The 16,818-nt window shown below is 35.3% G+C and overlaps 1 pseudogene; it reads right to left on the bottom strand.

Annotated features, from left to right (window-relative positions):
• Window positions 1-5,789: 5,789 nt before the first annotated feature.
• On the bottom strand, window positions 5,790-16,383 carry LOC131153700 (expansin-A6-like; annotated as a pseudogene).
• Window positions 16,384-16,818: the final 435 nt, after the last annotated feature.

The raw sequence follows: 16,818 nt of genomic DNA on the forward strand, positions 1-16,818 counted from the left end.
TATCTTTTACAAATTTACTATCCGATAGTTTAGGATCTTCTTGTTACATTATTTGAATATTTTTTATATTCGATAGTTTAGGATCTTCTTCTTATGTTATTTGAATATTTTTGAATTTATAATCGCAATATTCTGTACAATTCTTATATATACGATATCTTTGTCATACATTTGTTTGATGAAATCGATAAACAAAATCTTTTGTTTTTGTTATCAAAGTTGTGATTGGTGTCTTAAAAGTATAATGATTATATTCTGATCAAATGAGGGGTGGTAATCTTTGGCAGACCAGTATCCCTAAAAAGAACCAAATGAGGGGTGGTAATATTCGAGCCTGAATGTTAAACCAGTTTTTCTTAAAAGTCAGTTCATCAAAAATTTAACTTGAGTTTGGGTCTCTTAGTGTTTGACAAATCATTTGAGGCAATGGTCACTACCAAAATGATGGCAAGCCATTTTTCTGCTACCCAAAAGAAAGTCAAAGAATAAATCCCTTACTAGCCCTTTTTGAGTTTGAAAAGTTAAATTCTTAATTAACTTGTCAAAAGATCACACCCCACACTAGGGCAATTTTTTTAAAAAAAAAATCAGTCCCAAATGGAATTCAAATGAAAAAGAAGTTAAGATTCCTTCATAAAAGGAAAAACAAAAGTTGCGGTAAAAGAATAAAAAGAAGATGAAAAGCAAAAGAGAAAAAAAGTAAAAAAAAAAAAAAAAAAAAGAAAGAAGAAGAAAAGGAAGAAGAAGGAAAAATAAGTGACATGATTCATATGTGATCTTTGATTAGTGAATACCTGTGATGAGATTGATAAATTTTGAGCCTTATTTAAATCTTTCTTTCTTTAACCCATACCCCTAGCCTACAATATAATTCAAATGAAAGCCTTGACCAGATTGACATACATTGTTGTCTCAAATGATTTGTTAGACTCAATATTGAGTTTGAACTATGTAATGACCTAATCCTGATAAGGTATGTAGACAGTTTGTTCAAATGACAAGTTCGGTCAATATTTTACAAATGCTTTCCCACAAATTGGGGTAGAAGATATCATCTGGGGAAGGGATTTTTGAGCTTTAGTTTCTTTATTCTTGTTGAAACTTGAATTCTTAGCCTACATTCTGTCCTGTGTCTTAAAGTCCACCCTAAGATTGGAATATTGATCAGACTACTTAATGAGGCACTAGTTCTAATCCAAGATAGGAAGCTTGACATAAGTTATGGAACACGGCGCAAGAAAGAATCTCTAAATGGTGATACAGTGGAGAAGTTATGGTTAGGAGGATGATATAAAAACCAAAAAAAAAAAAAAAAAGGAACCAAAAAAAAAAAAGAAAAAATGAAAGATTTGCTCATTGATATGATTCTCTAAGTGAGCAGTAAAGTTACATCAATGTCAAAGTACTGGTAAAATTGTTTCCTGTTAAACAAGCACATAAAGTCAACAAAAAATAAGAAAGTTCGTGCATTCCATTCACATCTTTAATGAGATTGAGTTATCTGATTGTATATTTATTTATTTAGATTTCAAATTTATTTTAAAACATTAAGGATGCAATTCAAAGAAGGTCCTTGTTGAGAAAACGCAAGATGGACATGATCAGACTCTCGAAATCTTACATCTAAGGAGTCCTTGAGATCCTACACTCGAGCAACCAACAGACTCTCGGAATCCTACATCTAAGGAGTCCTCGAGATCCTACACTCGAGCAATCAGTAGACTCTTGGAATCCTACATCTGAGAAGTCCTTGAGATTCTGCACTCGAGCAATCAGCAGACTCTCAGAATCCTACATCTAAGAAGTCCTCGAAATCCTACACTCGAGCAATCAACAGACTCTCGAAATCCTACATCTGAGGAGTCCTCGAGATCCTATACTCGAGCAATCAATAAACTCTCGGAATCCTACATCTGAGGAGTCCTCGAGATCCTACACACGAGCAATCAGTAGACTCTCAGAATCCTACATCTGAGAAGTCCTTGAGATCCTACACTCGAGCAATTAGTAGACTCTCGGAATCCTACATTTGAGAAGTCCTTGAGATCCTACACTCAAGCAATCAATAAACTCTCAAAATCCTACATCTAAGAAGTTCTCGAGATCCTACACTTGAGTACTCAGCAGACTCTTAGAATCCTACATCTGAGGAGTCCTCGAGATCCTATACTCGAGCAATCAACAAACTCTCAGGATCTTATACTTGAGTAGTCAAACATTCAAAGGATCTTGGGACCCTACACCCAATTGATCATTTCTAGTGAAGTAACTATTTTTTAGAAATTTAGGATCCTACACCTGAGTAGTCAAACATTCAAAGGATCTTGGGACCCTACACCTGATTGATCATCCCCAACAAAGTAACTATTTTTTAAAAGACTCAGGATTGTTGACCTTATTGGTCACGCCCGGTTTTGATTATGACAAATACTTATTGTATCTAATGCTTGTTTGAGGTTTTGTGCAGGAACTAAGAATGATAAGATCAAGATGTGCACAAATCAAGAAAAGCTTGAAGACCAATTTATAATTCAGCATTGTAATATATTTATATTGGTTTGTAATAGTAAGTAGGTATTTGGTTTGTAATAAGTTTACACACATCACATGTATGATTTACTACGTAAGCTCAAACAAACCATGAATGAGAAAATGACCATAGAAAGACCTTAGGGTTTTCCCTTCGGTTGACAGACATCGGACTTTTTTGGTGTCTTCAAATTGGACCCCAAGTGCCCCTAGGACACTCACACTTTCATATATATTTGTTAGGCACTTGAATAGGACTTGTTTGCTTCAATACGGGACCAAAATGCACACACGATGCACTTTCGGTCGACCAGCCAAGCCAGTTCATTTTGGCCTGGTCGACTGAGACACCCTCGGTCAAAGTTTGACCACCCGATCGACTAGTAAAGATAGTTCAAAAAGCCCTAGTCGATCGAAACTCCCTTGGGTCAAAGTTTGACCACCCAGTCGACCAGCAAAGGTAGCTCAAAAGGCCTTGGTCGACCGAAACTCCCTGGGGTCAAAAGTTTGACCAACTAGTCAACCGAAACTGGTAGTTCAAAAGGTCCTGATCGACCGAAACCCTCCTGGGTCAACAGTTGACCATATGGTCGACCGAGAACATTTGTTCTCCAACTACCTGGTTGACCGAAGGGTCCTCGGGAGAATTCCCAACGGTCTGGTTGACCGAACCAGGCAGTTCAAAATGCCCTGGTCGACTAAAACTCGTAAATTGGGAAATCGCCTTCTCTTGGTCGACCGTGCCCTTAGTTCAATATTTCACTGGTCAATCGAACCATTTGAGACTTAGTCGACCGAAACATTTCTAGTCGACCGGACCGCTTGGGTTGCCTTGATTTTTTACCACAGTTAATATTTTTTAAACAGGGTTAAAATGTCTTAAACGTCATTAAACTTCCCTAATAATACCCAATAGGTCCCCAACGGTCATATTTTCTCCTATGCCTATATATATGAAATCATTTGAGAAAATTAGTAGAGATTAGCTCCTTTGATTAAGTTAAAATTCTTTGAAAATCATAAAACCCATAATACTCATCTTTGAGCATCCAACACTTATTCTTACCAGATCTTGCTTCTCAAATATTTTTATAAGTATGATTTAAGTGTTGTTGTTTCTTTAGGATTGCTCTCTCAAGATTGTGCTTGTGTGTAAATTTATTCTATTTGAGAGCACATCCTTAAGTGTTCTTAGGTGACTTTATCTATAAGTCTTTCCTAAGAAAACTTCTTTGGAACTTCTAAGTATTGCATCGTCATTGCAATATCTTGAGAAGTTTATATTTGATTTTGGTTGCAAGAACTCTTTCTACATCAGTTTCAAATATCTAGTGTGTTTCATTTGATAAATATTTAAAGAGATATTTGTTTGTGTGAGGAAAATCTTTGTTACAATATTCATTGATTTATATCTTTAGTTGAATACAAAGATTAAACTCTTTTTGCAAACCAAACTTATACATTACTAGAGCTTCATATACATATATGTATTGAGAAAACTTGTTGATTGAAATATATAAAGTTTGAATAATATCTTTGTTTAAGCACTTAGATTGAATATCCTGTGATACAAAGATCATCTAGGTTTGCACTCTCACGTACGCATTACACTGATAGAAAATACTTTTGAGAGTTTAACCATTTAGACCACATTGAGCTTACATATTGAATCATATTGTGGTGTATGTTATTGCGTGTATTTGGGTACATATCTGCTTTACACGAAAGCACAATCACTATACCATTTGTTTATATACACATTAGTTGTATATCCAGGAACGGGCCTGAAGAGGGAGACTAGCTTCGGAATAGTCCCGGATTGGCTTAGACCCGGTTAGGAAAGCTAGGTGCGTCGTCCTGTTAAGGCGTGTAGGTTGAGCTCAGCCCTGTGTTAATTTGACCTAGTTGTAAACGGTGTCGCTCCACCCTTAAGTGAGCTATTGGTGGAATCTTCAGGTTTGCGAGCTAGAGGCGGGGACGTAGGCACAGTTGGCTGAACCTCGATAACATATTGTGTGTTTATTTACATTTCTGCACTTTATATTTATTACACGTATATATTATTGTGTGAATGATGCGTTTGATTTAATTTCCACATCATTGTTATCTCGCATTTGGAAATTGCACAGACAAGTCCCTAGGTTGTGTATATATTGTTGTTGAATAGATTAACCTAGGAGAAAAATTTTTAAATTCCAATTCAGCCCCCCTCTTGGGAATACACCAATTCTAACAAGGATCCTATACCTGAAGCAGGCAAAGGATCTCAAGACCCTACACCCAATTGATCATTTCCAATAGAGTAACCATCTTTCAAAGACTCGGGATTCTACACCTAAATACTCATCTTCCAAAGGATCTCGAGATCTTACACTTGATTGATCATCCCCAATGGAGTAACCATCTTTCAGAGATTCTATGATTGCTACTAACCATTGACATCTTCTAACTTCTAACTAAAGATCCACTAACCACTAACTTCTTAGAAAATTGTGCCATATTCCCATTTTGCCCAGTTTAAATTTTCTCATCCCTAGCTGTCAGAAGCAAATTGCATCTAGTTGATCTAAAATCTTTAGGTAGTTGTTTGGCCTAGTTAAAATAGGTGTCTTTTATCTTTGCAGGCATATTGCTATAAATAACGTAGGAGAGTTCTTACTATTACATTGAAGCAACGAAATCTACAAAAAGGGGCAGCTGTAGACACCCCAATTTTAACCAAAAGACCTTGCGTATTAAAAAGTTGACCCTATATTCCCGGGAATGAAAGGATCCGATTGAGTCCTATTTATCTCAAATGCGAGTCTCGGTTATTTTCAAAATTAAGGTCTTTTATTTTTAAAAGGTGTCCCAGTTATTTTAAACTAAAAAAGTCTTGGTATTTTTAAATTGAGTCCTTTTGATTTTTAAAATGAGTCCCAATTATTTTTATATAATTTTTTTTAAAATTAAGTCTTTTAATTTTTTAAAATTGAGTCTTTTACATTTTAAAATTGAGTTCTTTCAATCAAGTATTTTATTGAGTCCCTAAAAATCGAGTCTTTTTATATTTTTTTGAGTCGTTTTTATTTTAACTTGAGTTCGGGTCCTCTTTTTCGGGAATTTAAGTTCACATTTTTACCGGGCTTTTCCTTTATTTTTGGAGGAATAAAATGACGAAAAAATATTTCTTTTTTTGCATGGGCCGCAAATTAAATGCAAGGGCTACCGCATACCCACATGGATTAGGGTTTTTCTTAGGATTTTTGGGTATTTGTGGCTTATAAAAACAAAGCCAAAGGAAGCAAAGAGAGGAGGTGGAATACGGAGGCTAAACACAGCAAGGGGACACGACCATAGGAAGAGGAAGAAGAAGAGGAAGAAAAAGAAGAATAAGAATAAGAGGAGCAATAGCAACACAACATCATTGGCATCTGCGCAATCAATTTGATGAAGCCAATCGAACGATGGTTTCTTATCCGATTGAATTGAAATTTTACCAAGTTGTTCCTGACTCAATAATTTTAATTTTCACCAATTTTATTTTAATTTAGAGGTTTGAAGCTTTGATTTTTTTTTTCTTGGACAACCAACTTACTGTAGTAGCAGCAGGTTTGCCGGTGCTGCATGGTTGACTTGATGAAGCCAATTGAACAACTATTCCTTATCCGATCAAATTGAAATTTTACTTGGTTCACCAGTGCTACGCGGTCGAATTGATGAAGCCTTATCCGATCGAGCTAAACTTTTTCCTGTCGACTCACACAGCAGCGGCGGGCTCACCAGCGCCTGCGCAATCCGCGTGATGTAGATGATCGGATGGTGATTAGTTGTCCGATGAAGCTGAAATTTTTGCAGGTGTTATGCTAACATGTCTTTTATCAGAATTTCTTTTCTTTGTGGTGGTAAGTATTTTATTGCTTAGCATTTAAATGTGGTAATTTTTGTTGTGTTTATTTAAGTATGTAATATTCAAGTTATATATTTAATATTTAGGGTTACTAGAATATTAATATTCACTTTGTAAGGTTTATATTGTTGATGTGTATAATTTAGTGTTTAATATGTATTTTTAGGGCGTGGTTGTTATTCGTTGTATTTATTTGGGTAGTATTCATATTGAAGATCTTACTACGATGGTATTTATTAAAATGTTAATATTCATATTATAAAGTTTATATTGTTTTTAATGTTTAATATGTATTCTTAGGGTTTTGTTGTTATTATGTTGTGTTTATTATGTGTAAGATTTTTATTTTTGTGATCTTGATTCAAATGTGTATTATTTATATTAGAGTTTTTATTATCATATCACGTGTAAGATTGTTATCATGTTTTATTATTATTTTTAACATATAAAAAATTTATAATGGTATATCGATTTATTTATTTATTTATTACCATAATTTCATATTTGGTCACCATATTGATTGTCTACATATTAGGAATAGGTTGAATTCGTTTCCATAACTTCATTACCATCTTGCCCTTATATAATTACCTACTAATCTTAGGTTTACTTGGTTTCCATAATTTGAGTAATAGATTGTTTCCTTAGTTTTGGTAATTTTGTTTCTATACGTATTATGTACATCATTGATTGTGTGTTCGTATTAAGGTAAATATCGCATTATTAAAATATGTATATTATCTTTATTATTATTATTATTATTATTATTATTATTATTATTATTATTATTATTTATAATCACTATTAATATTATTACTATTTATTATTATTATTATCATCATCATTATTGTGTTTATTATAATTATATTTATTATTATTATTACTATTATCATTATCACTATTATTATTGTTATTATTACCATTATTATTTATTATCGTTATTATAGTATTTATTATTACTATCATTATTATTATTGTATATTATTATTAGCGATACCATTATCATTATTAATATTATTATCATATTTTTTTTCATTATTATTATAATTATTATTACTCTCATAATTCTATTTTGAACTATGCGTATATTCAATTGTGGTATTTTTAGTATTTATATTAACTTGTTATTATTTTATTATTATGATTATTTTCGATTTTCTTCCCTATGATTTCAAAAAGGGTATGAACTTTCGGACTTCACATACCCCAGTTCTGAGGGAATATATATTATATATATATATATATTTGTGTGATTTATTACTTTACATGTATAATTCAAAAATTCACTAAAAGGGAGTAATTTTAAAGAGTGCTTAAATGTAATTGGCATGATAATTTGATAATTAATTAGGTACTGTTCATAAGGACAGACACATAGGGGGTACTCGTACCTTCCTCTCGCGTAACTGAACTCCCGATATCGGCTTTGGTAACAGAGACCGATTCTACCCTTAATTGGGTAGTAATCAAGTGTTCTAACCACACTAAAATGTTAGTGGCGACTTCTTTATTGTTTTTTTCAAAAATTTAAACCCCAATTTTTATTTCGCCACCTCGAGGCACTCGCGCTCCGGGGACGTCGCGACAAAGAACACTGATTTTGAAATAAAAGGACCATTCTTAATTTGGGGATCCCAAACTAGTTTTTGGATTTTGAGTCTAAAATTACACACTTAGAATAATTCCTAGGCTCATTGTGAAGAAAAATAATTCTAAAATTAAAGGGCCTCAGAGCCTAACCAGCGATGGATTTGGAAACTACATGGCTCGATTAGGGAAAATCGGTTTTGAAATTAAAAGCACTTAGCTCAAAGGGACTCAATTTTCGAGCTCCTACGACGCAAACCCAAATACCTAAAGGAAACTGACTTTGAATCTGTAGGGTCCTATATAAGAATGAAGATCAATTTTGCAACTAAAAGAGTTGATTAAAATTATCATAAATAAATCCTAACACTTGGCCTAAAACCTAAGATTTGGACTGAATATTTACAAGACTTAACTCTGAACCATATTTTGACTTTTTAGAGACTCGACTTAAATTAGAAAGACTCGATTGAGGGATTGGGGTCTTAATTCCAGAACTCGGGGTCACTCGGGGCTCAAAGACAACTCCTGTTTCGTTGGGTCTCCTTGGGTTGGTCTGGTTAAAATTGGGGTGTTGACACTACTGTAATTTAAAAGAAAAAGAAATAAATGAGCTGGATTTTATTCACAGACCCCTTTTTAATTAATTCTGCCCGGGGTCCATGGTAGAGCCAGCAGTGCCTGTAAATAATGAAAATGCAAATATAAATATAAATACGAAAAAATAATAGCAAATATTTGTTTGAATTTTTTCAGATATTAAAGTTTTCCTTGTACTTTTCTTTTAGATTTACTTTTTATACTAATTCAATAACTTAATATTGCTTAAAGTATCCCAAAAGGATCATATAAATGTTAATATAATAAAATATGATGACCTTGAATGTGGTTGTATCTCCTACATCCAATAAGGAATACTTTTTAGCGTAATTAATATTAAGTAATGAATAAGAAGGATATTAAGGATGCAGATACACATAAATGACATCAATTTAAGAAATTATTGCTGACATTATACCTTGTTTTGATTATGACAAATACTCTAATATTTAATATCCATAAAATTTGTGTGAAGGTTAATATTGGCAAGATCATATGATAACATGAGGTGACTTGAAAAATAAAGACCCAAAATAGTCATTTATTGTAATTTATATTATGTTTTATTCGGGTTTGTAATAGTAAAGTAGGAATGATCTATAATAATTAATACATTACATGCATGATAGAACAGATAAGCTCAAAGACCTTAAACTGACCATAGGTCCAAATATATTACATGAAAAAGCCTCATATATCTTAGAAGTAATAATCATATAAGTAGAGATGACTCCAAAAGAAAGTTAGAACTCAAATGCACAATTTTCATGTGTTTAGTCGACCGAACCTAAACACACGTAGCACTTCGATCAACTGAACCTCTCTAGGGTCAAAATGTTGACCAATTGGTCGACCATTTCAAAAATGAATTGCAACGCCCTGGTTGACCGAAGTGGCACGTGGGAAAATCCCAACATCCTAGTCAACCGAACGCTCAGTTATAAAATAGCCTGATCGACCGAACTTGCATCCTGGTCGACCGAACATGCAACTTCGGTCAACCGAACTTAGCCCGGTCGACCGAATCTCAAAGGCTCAAAAATCGCCTCAAATCTGGTCAACCAACACTTAAATTCAAAAACACCCTAGTTGACCGAACTGAGCAACCTAGTTGACCGAATCTTAAAAATTGAGAATATTAATTAAGGACATGTTTAATTGAGAGAAACATCTTTTATTTCTCACTTTTTCAAGTTTTTGAAAATTTATAAATATATATATGTATATATATATATTTGAAAAAATATTTTAAAAGTATCCTTTCAATTATTCAATGCTTGTTTAGAAATTTTTTTAAAATATGAAAAATATTTTGTAACTTTCTTATACAATTTTGAAAAATCTAAAATGATGACAATTTTTTAAAAAAATGATGACAATTTTTTAAAAGTCAACAAGTCGAAGATTGAACATTCTATATGCTTGTCTTGAATATACAAAATATTTTCATAATGATAATTTTGGAATGTGGGATATGGCCATAAGTTGTGTAGTTTTTTGTGCATATTTTCTCAAAATGGAAATTATAAAATTTTATGTAAAAATGGATAGACTAGGATCACGAACTTAGCAATTATTTTTTTGAATTTTATCAGATATTAAAATTTTCCTTGTACTTTTCTTTTAGATTTATTTTTTATACTAATTTAATAACTTCATTTTACTTAAAGTATCCAAAAGGATCATATAAATGTTAATATAATAACATATGATGACCTTGAATGTGGTTGTATCCCCTACATTTAATAAGGAATACTTTTTAGCATAATTAATAATATGTAATGAATAGGAAGAATACAAATACACGACATTAATTTAAGAAATTATTCTTTTGGGAATAATGTTGTAAATTTTGGCATCTGATGTACGGTTATGATGACGATCTTTTAAAGTCAAAGTCCACAAAAAATAATGAAGAGAAAGTATAATTATTTTAATATTTCTTACATACACTTGCCTATGTAGTGTTCTATCACTTTTTTTAAAAAAAGATTTCTTTTGCCTATAGTTTTATTGTTCTAGATAAGGAAATGTGCAGTTGAAACGAAGCGGACCGACCTCTATGAATATCAACTTTTAACTAATACTCGTTTTACACTTTATGGTATGCTAGCACTTCCATTAAATATTTCCTAAATTGGAGGTGCCGCTCATAAGATTTAGGGATTGAGATCTAGACTTCACATTTGTAAATGGGACCAAAACATTGAAAATGGGAATGAAGGAAATGATTGAAACATCTATTTTACTAGATTAAAATAAAAAAAATAGTAGCAAAAAATTATTAAATTGAGGTAACATTAATTAATTGTATGTTTGATGTTAAAAAAGTACTCATACAACGATTATGCTAATGATAGAGATTGCATAAATAAATAGGCAAAAGAGAACAACTATTAAATTATTCCCAACTAAATATATCAATCATTCTCTTGGGTGATAGGTTCTTTTCAATTTTTTGAGCAAACACAAACTTTATCAATATATGATAATATACAAATTATTTTTTTTATCCAAATTCATTCATCTTAACCTAGCAAATTCTCGTTACAAAGCTTGTCTAAAGTGTTGTTCTTGCATATGACCATGTGTCATGTATGTGCCCATTTACCTTCAACCTTTTATATAAATGATAGTATAGGATTAATGTTTTGCGGAAGGCATGATATTTTAGTAATAAATAGAATGACTCCTCAAATATAATGATCTTTCATTATTGTCGCAATGTCCCTAGACTCGCCAACATTGGTGGGTGCGGCTGCGAACTGGGAAAATGTGTGAATTTTTTGAAAAATTTATTTTCGTGGAAAAACAAGGTAAAATGGAGTCGCCACTAATCTTTTGAAGTGTGGTTTGAACACTTGATTACTACCAAATTAAAGGTAGAATCAATATGCGTTACCAAAGTCAAGTTCAAAAGTTCGGTTACGTGAGGGGAAGGTATTAGCACCCCCTACACGTCTGTTCTTTCGAACAGTACCAAATTAATAAAAAAATATCCCATAAATTAAAATTAATAAGCCTTTAAAAATACTCCCCTTCAAAAAATATGAAAAAATACAAAATAAAATACTATATAGATATTCCATCAGAACCAAGGCATAGTGTACTCCAAAGAGTTCGTGCCTCCCTTTGAAATCATCGAAATTAAAAAATTGAGAAAATATGGTACAAAATACACTCCATATTTTTTGAAATTTTGTAGGATTTTCCTAAGTATGAAAAGTAATATTCCGGGAGGTTTTTGGACTCATTCGAGATTTAAGTCGTCCAAAATATTTTCTATGGCCTTTTCTGAATTTTTTGTGATTGTAAAAACATTTTAATGATTTTTTTAATACTTGTCCCGCATATTTAAATAACACAAAGACAATTAAAGCAAAAAATCATGAAAATATGTGTGAAAGTATTTTAAAAATTTTTTCCAAGTGTTTTGAATGATTTTTTCTGAAATTTTTATTATTTTTGTGGATTTTTGTGAATTTATTTAATTAAAATATGAAACGAACCAAAAAACCAAATCGATATCATGCAGGTTCAAAGGACCCAACCGGTTCGGGAAAGAACCGGTCCAAGAGGGTTCGACCAGTTTTAGGCCCGGTTAAGGCCAATGAAGCAACACACGTTGCCTTCTATGTGGGTGGTGTGCGTATGCAATGCTTGAGTTCGTATGTTAGTGTGCATTTTGTGCGTACATGCGTGCGTGTTTTGGTGTGTATTGTGTACGTGCATGAGTGTGTGTACTTATGTGTGTTGTGTATGTGCATGGGTTGTGTACGTGCATGAGTGTGTGCCTGTGTGTGTTGTGTATGTGCATGTGCATGGCTTGTGTACTTGCATGAGTGTGTGTGTGCGTGTGCATGAGTGATGTGTACGTGCATGACTGGATGTTGTGTGCATGGGTGTAGACGTGCATGAGTGGGTGGGTTGGTGTGTGTGTGTTGTGTGCAAGCATGAGTGTGTGTGCATGTGCATGGGTGTGTACGTGCATGAGTGGGTGTTTTAGTGTATGTGCATGCATGAGTGTGTACGCATGTGCATGGGTGTGTAAGTGCATGAGTGGGTGTTTTAGTGTGTGTGCATGGGGTGCGTGAGTTAATGTGTGTGTTTAGGTGCATGTGCATGTGTGTGTTAATAGTGTATGAGCAAAGTGTGTGCAAATTTGTGTGAGAGGTGCGTCGGTCACTGTCGGTGACCCCGAAGGAAAGTGACTGACCAACCACAACGGCATTAGACTCCTAGTTCTGACCCCAGTTGCGGCTTATCACTGCCCACTCCGTTTTCTTGTCCTTGATGAGCACCCCCACGATGTCTTCTGCACTCGCGAAGTTCGTGACCAAAACCAAGTTGAATTAACAAAAACCGTTGATCATGAACCTGATTCCCCCTTGCTTTTGGCATGGCACCAGGTGGTGATTGACGGGGGCGATTCCGGAGCGGTGCTCAGTGAGCTTGAGGAACATGGGCATGGCGAAGTCAAAGTGAGGGCGAGGAGGGTTGCACCAGCCTCCATTGCAGCTGGGAATGGACCAGTTAGGGGGCAGAAGTTGGCAGCGGTGATAAGAATGGAAGGCGTGTCGGCGTTGCACCACTTCAACTCAGTGCATCCGAGTTCGAAGCAAGCTCTGCGGCTCAGCCCCTGGTTGAACACTGCCAGGCTCAGTGCCGCCGTGTTCACATCTTTCTCCTGGTCATACAGGTCCCCATACCCGCGAGCCCTAACCATGGTTCCAAAGGCATCGCTACCGCAGTAGAAGGTGGCATGGGCGATCTGTCACGGGCCGCCGGTGTAAACACCGGGGATGCGGGCGTTAACGACTTATACAGGTCAGAAAATCTTTCGCTCTTTCTCTCTTAACAGAACGGAACTCCCCGTTGGCAATGCATTCTTGCCCTTCAGAATTCAACCCTTTTCCGGCACAGAAGCTTTAAATTCCGGCGAAGTTTTCTCTCACACTGAGAAAACTAAAAGAAAACTCCAACACTGCTTTACCTCAATCACCGTCCAAAACAAACAAACAAACACACACGCACCCAATAGAAACGGTAAATGTTTTCTTTATTTTAATCTTCGAGCCAAATCAAAACCCACCATGCAAAAACCCTGACGATCTACGAACAACAACGCTTTCACGAGATTTATAAACAGAAAAAGAAATGACAAGTCGGAGAATGATCATACCTCGAGGGGGAAAACAAAACCAAACACTTCATGTTTGGCGTGATTTTGCTCCGTGCACAGAGACACATGTTTTCAAGGCAAAAGGCTCGATGGTCTCTCGCAAGTGGGTAGCATTAGAACGGAGACGACTTTCTGAAACGCGGTTCTGCTTTGAGTCTCCTTTCAGAATTCCTCAGAACGTTGGAGTTGGCGCGGCGAGAGTTGTCGTAGACTCAAATGAGTTCGTGAGCGAGCGATGGGCGGCAATCGACGACAGTGGTGGAAAATGGAAGTATGAACTGCCGTGTGTGCCGTGAATGCTTTGTGTGGGAATGGAGGTAGCTATTGTGTTGGTAGAGGTGCGAGACTCGTGGTTGTGTGAAACCGTGGGTGAGACAATGCTAGAGTTGCCGACGAAAACAGAGAGATGAGAGAACCAGAGAGTGCACCGTCGGTGAGTGAACTGGCTATTGGGGTGTTCGGAGATGGGTTGATGGCCGGAGGAGAATGAGAGACGGAGAGGATGGCTCGTTGTCGTGGGTGGCCGGAGATGCTGAAGGGAGAGCAGGGAGAGAGAGAGTGTGAGATTTGTAGGTGGGAGCTGCAGGTGACGGCTATTGGTTGGATACGGATGAGGGTGACGGTGGTGCCGGGGACGGCGAGGTCGAAGGAATAGCCAGAGTTCTGGGAGGTGGTGACGGTGAGGTAAGTGGGCGGCGGTTTGAGAGATGAAAGGAAAAGCAAGAGAGATCAGAGAGAGGAGAGGTTCGTGCTCTGTGTGCAAGTGCGAGAATCCGAGAGCTTGGGTGAAGGTTGTGGGTGAGATGCCGGAATGGAGGTTGGAGAATGAGAGATGGACCATGAGGGTGACGAATGAAAATAAAAAGAATGGAGACCCCCCCTCTCTCTGCCTTTTGCGCTGGGCTCAGACTTCCTATTTATAGGGAGTCTGGGTGGTGGTTACGGCTGAATACGCCTGCTCCTTTATTCATGGGAAGGAACATGCCAACAAACCGGCACATGCTTCTCCACTGATTCGCTTTCTCTAAATTTTTTGGACAGGCTTCTGCGGGCAAGATGCATGTGACTCCTGGCTTGATTTTTATTTCTTTGTACTTTTTGTATTTTCTTGATATTTTTTCTTTTCTTTTTTAATTTTATTTTATGTATTTCTCTTTTTATTGTCCAATTTTACACTCCCAAAAAGAGAGACTTGGTTTTAAGAAGGCTCGACTCTTGAACACCGGAGGACCCAAACTCGACTCAATTAAAATGCCAGGACTCCATTAAAACATATTAGGACGCGTTTAAAATTCACCGTAACTCAATTAAAATATTGGGATTCAATTAAAATTCGCTGGGACTCAAAAATTCACTAGAACTCAATTGAAATTCATCGGAACTCAATTAAAATACCGGGACTCAAATAAAATTCACTGGAATTCAATTAAAACAAGCCAGGACTCGATCAGATCCTCCCAATCTCAGGATTTAAGTTAATTTTTAATATGTCGGGTCTGCTCAAGGTAGCCTGGTTAAAATTGGGTTCTCGACAATTATATTATTCGATAATAACATATAAAGTTCATTAATGGAGGGTGAGTTTTTGTCAATCTTGTATCATTCAGAAGCATTGTATTCATGTTTAGCTGACTTGTCTCCCTTATTAATCATATGTTTCCTACAAATGTATCATATTTCTTTACTCTCCACCATGTGATCACTTTTATTGTTTATGCTTACACACTGGTTGTTCCTTCTTCTTCTTCACTTTTCTTGTTTATGCTTGTGGGTCACAACTAATGCCACAAAGATCATCATAACATGTTGTAGTTGGTATAAAAGCTTTGCTCATAGCCTTGTGACTCAATTGCCTTAGATTGCACGCTTGTTTGGAGAATTAGTATGAAAGCCAAAGGATCAATCACTAAAACTAAGGAGTGGCTTTACAAGCTCAAATTATGAGTTATCCAAATCAACAAAATGGCCAATGAGATGGTCTAATTTATAAATTGCACTGTTGCCCCTTAAGGGGAGCCAAAAGTAATAATAAGGTTCCATTGTTGACCTCATAAAAGATTTTTGTGTTATATTAAAAGCTTTGTAATATGAGATAAGAGATTTAACCACCAAGGTGAATGTTTTGATTCATGGCGCTAAAAACACTAATTATACTAGGATAGAGTATGTTAGAGTGAATATGCTATAACATCAGGCATTCAGAGGCCTCTATGGTGCCAAAGAGTTGGAGAACTTTCTCTCTAACATAGAGCATAGTTCCAACAAATAAAGTCAAGTTAGAGGAAGCTAATTAAACTATGTATAGGTACATATACTATATCTCCAACATATTGATCTAAGATGATTGGTGGGACAAATAATTCATGATTGAAAGGATTTGAATTATAAGCTTTTTATTCTAGTTTTCCCCATTTACATCTTATCATTACAATTAGGGTGATATGATTTTCACTATTTCACTTCAATTTCCATCACGATTCAAACTAAATTAATAACAATAACTGCTATGGCTTTATTTATATGTATGTTTGCATATAGTGGAACCACAAAGACTTATTACAGTGACAAAAACACAACGAACCTCATTGGATCTCATGATATGCTCTTATGCGTTTACATCATATGAAACCCACTTCCAATCTTTCTCAATTTGTAAAGCCCATCCTTGATGCTGCTCTCCATCCTTCTTCAAAGGCTTATCTGAAGAGTAAAACCAAATTTTACTTTGTTCAAAAGTAAAATTAATACGTGTATCATTATTTTGTATATTCCATTTTGCAATTAAATCAGGTGTGCCATCTCGCTTGATATGAATTATCAATCCCCAGTCACCATCGTCAAACACTCTAATACGTATCCTTCCGCGATCGAAATAAAACATCCAATCTTCATCCCAATATCCGCATACTTCATTAATAGTGTTGGTGATGACATTCAAATGTCGAGTTTTAGATGATTTCTCCAACACTAAACCTTTTTTTGAAAGGTTTATAACATTGTATAACCAAATTCCCATCTACAAAATTAAACA

Source organism: Malania oleifera, chromosome 4, assembly GCF_029873635.1.
Source record: "Malania oleifera isolate guangnan ecotype guangnan chromosome 4, ASM2987363v1, whole genome shotgun sequence".
Classification (NCBI taxonomy): Eukaryota; Viridiplantae; Streptophyta; class Magnoliopsida; order Santalales; family Ximeniaceae; genus Malania; species Malania oleifera.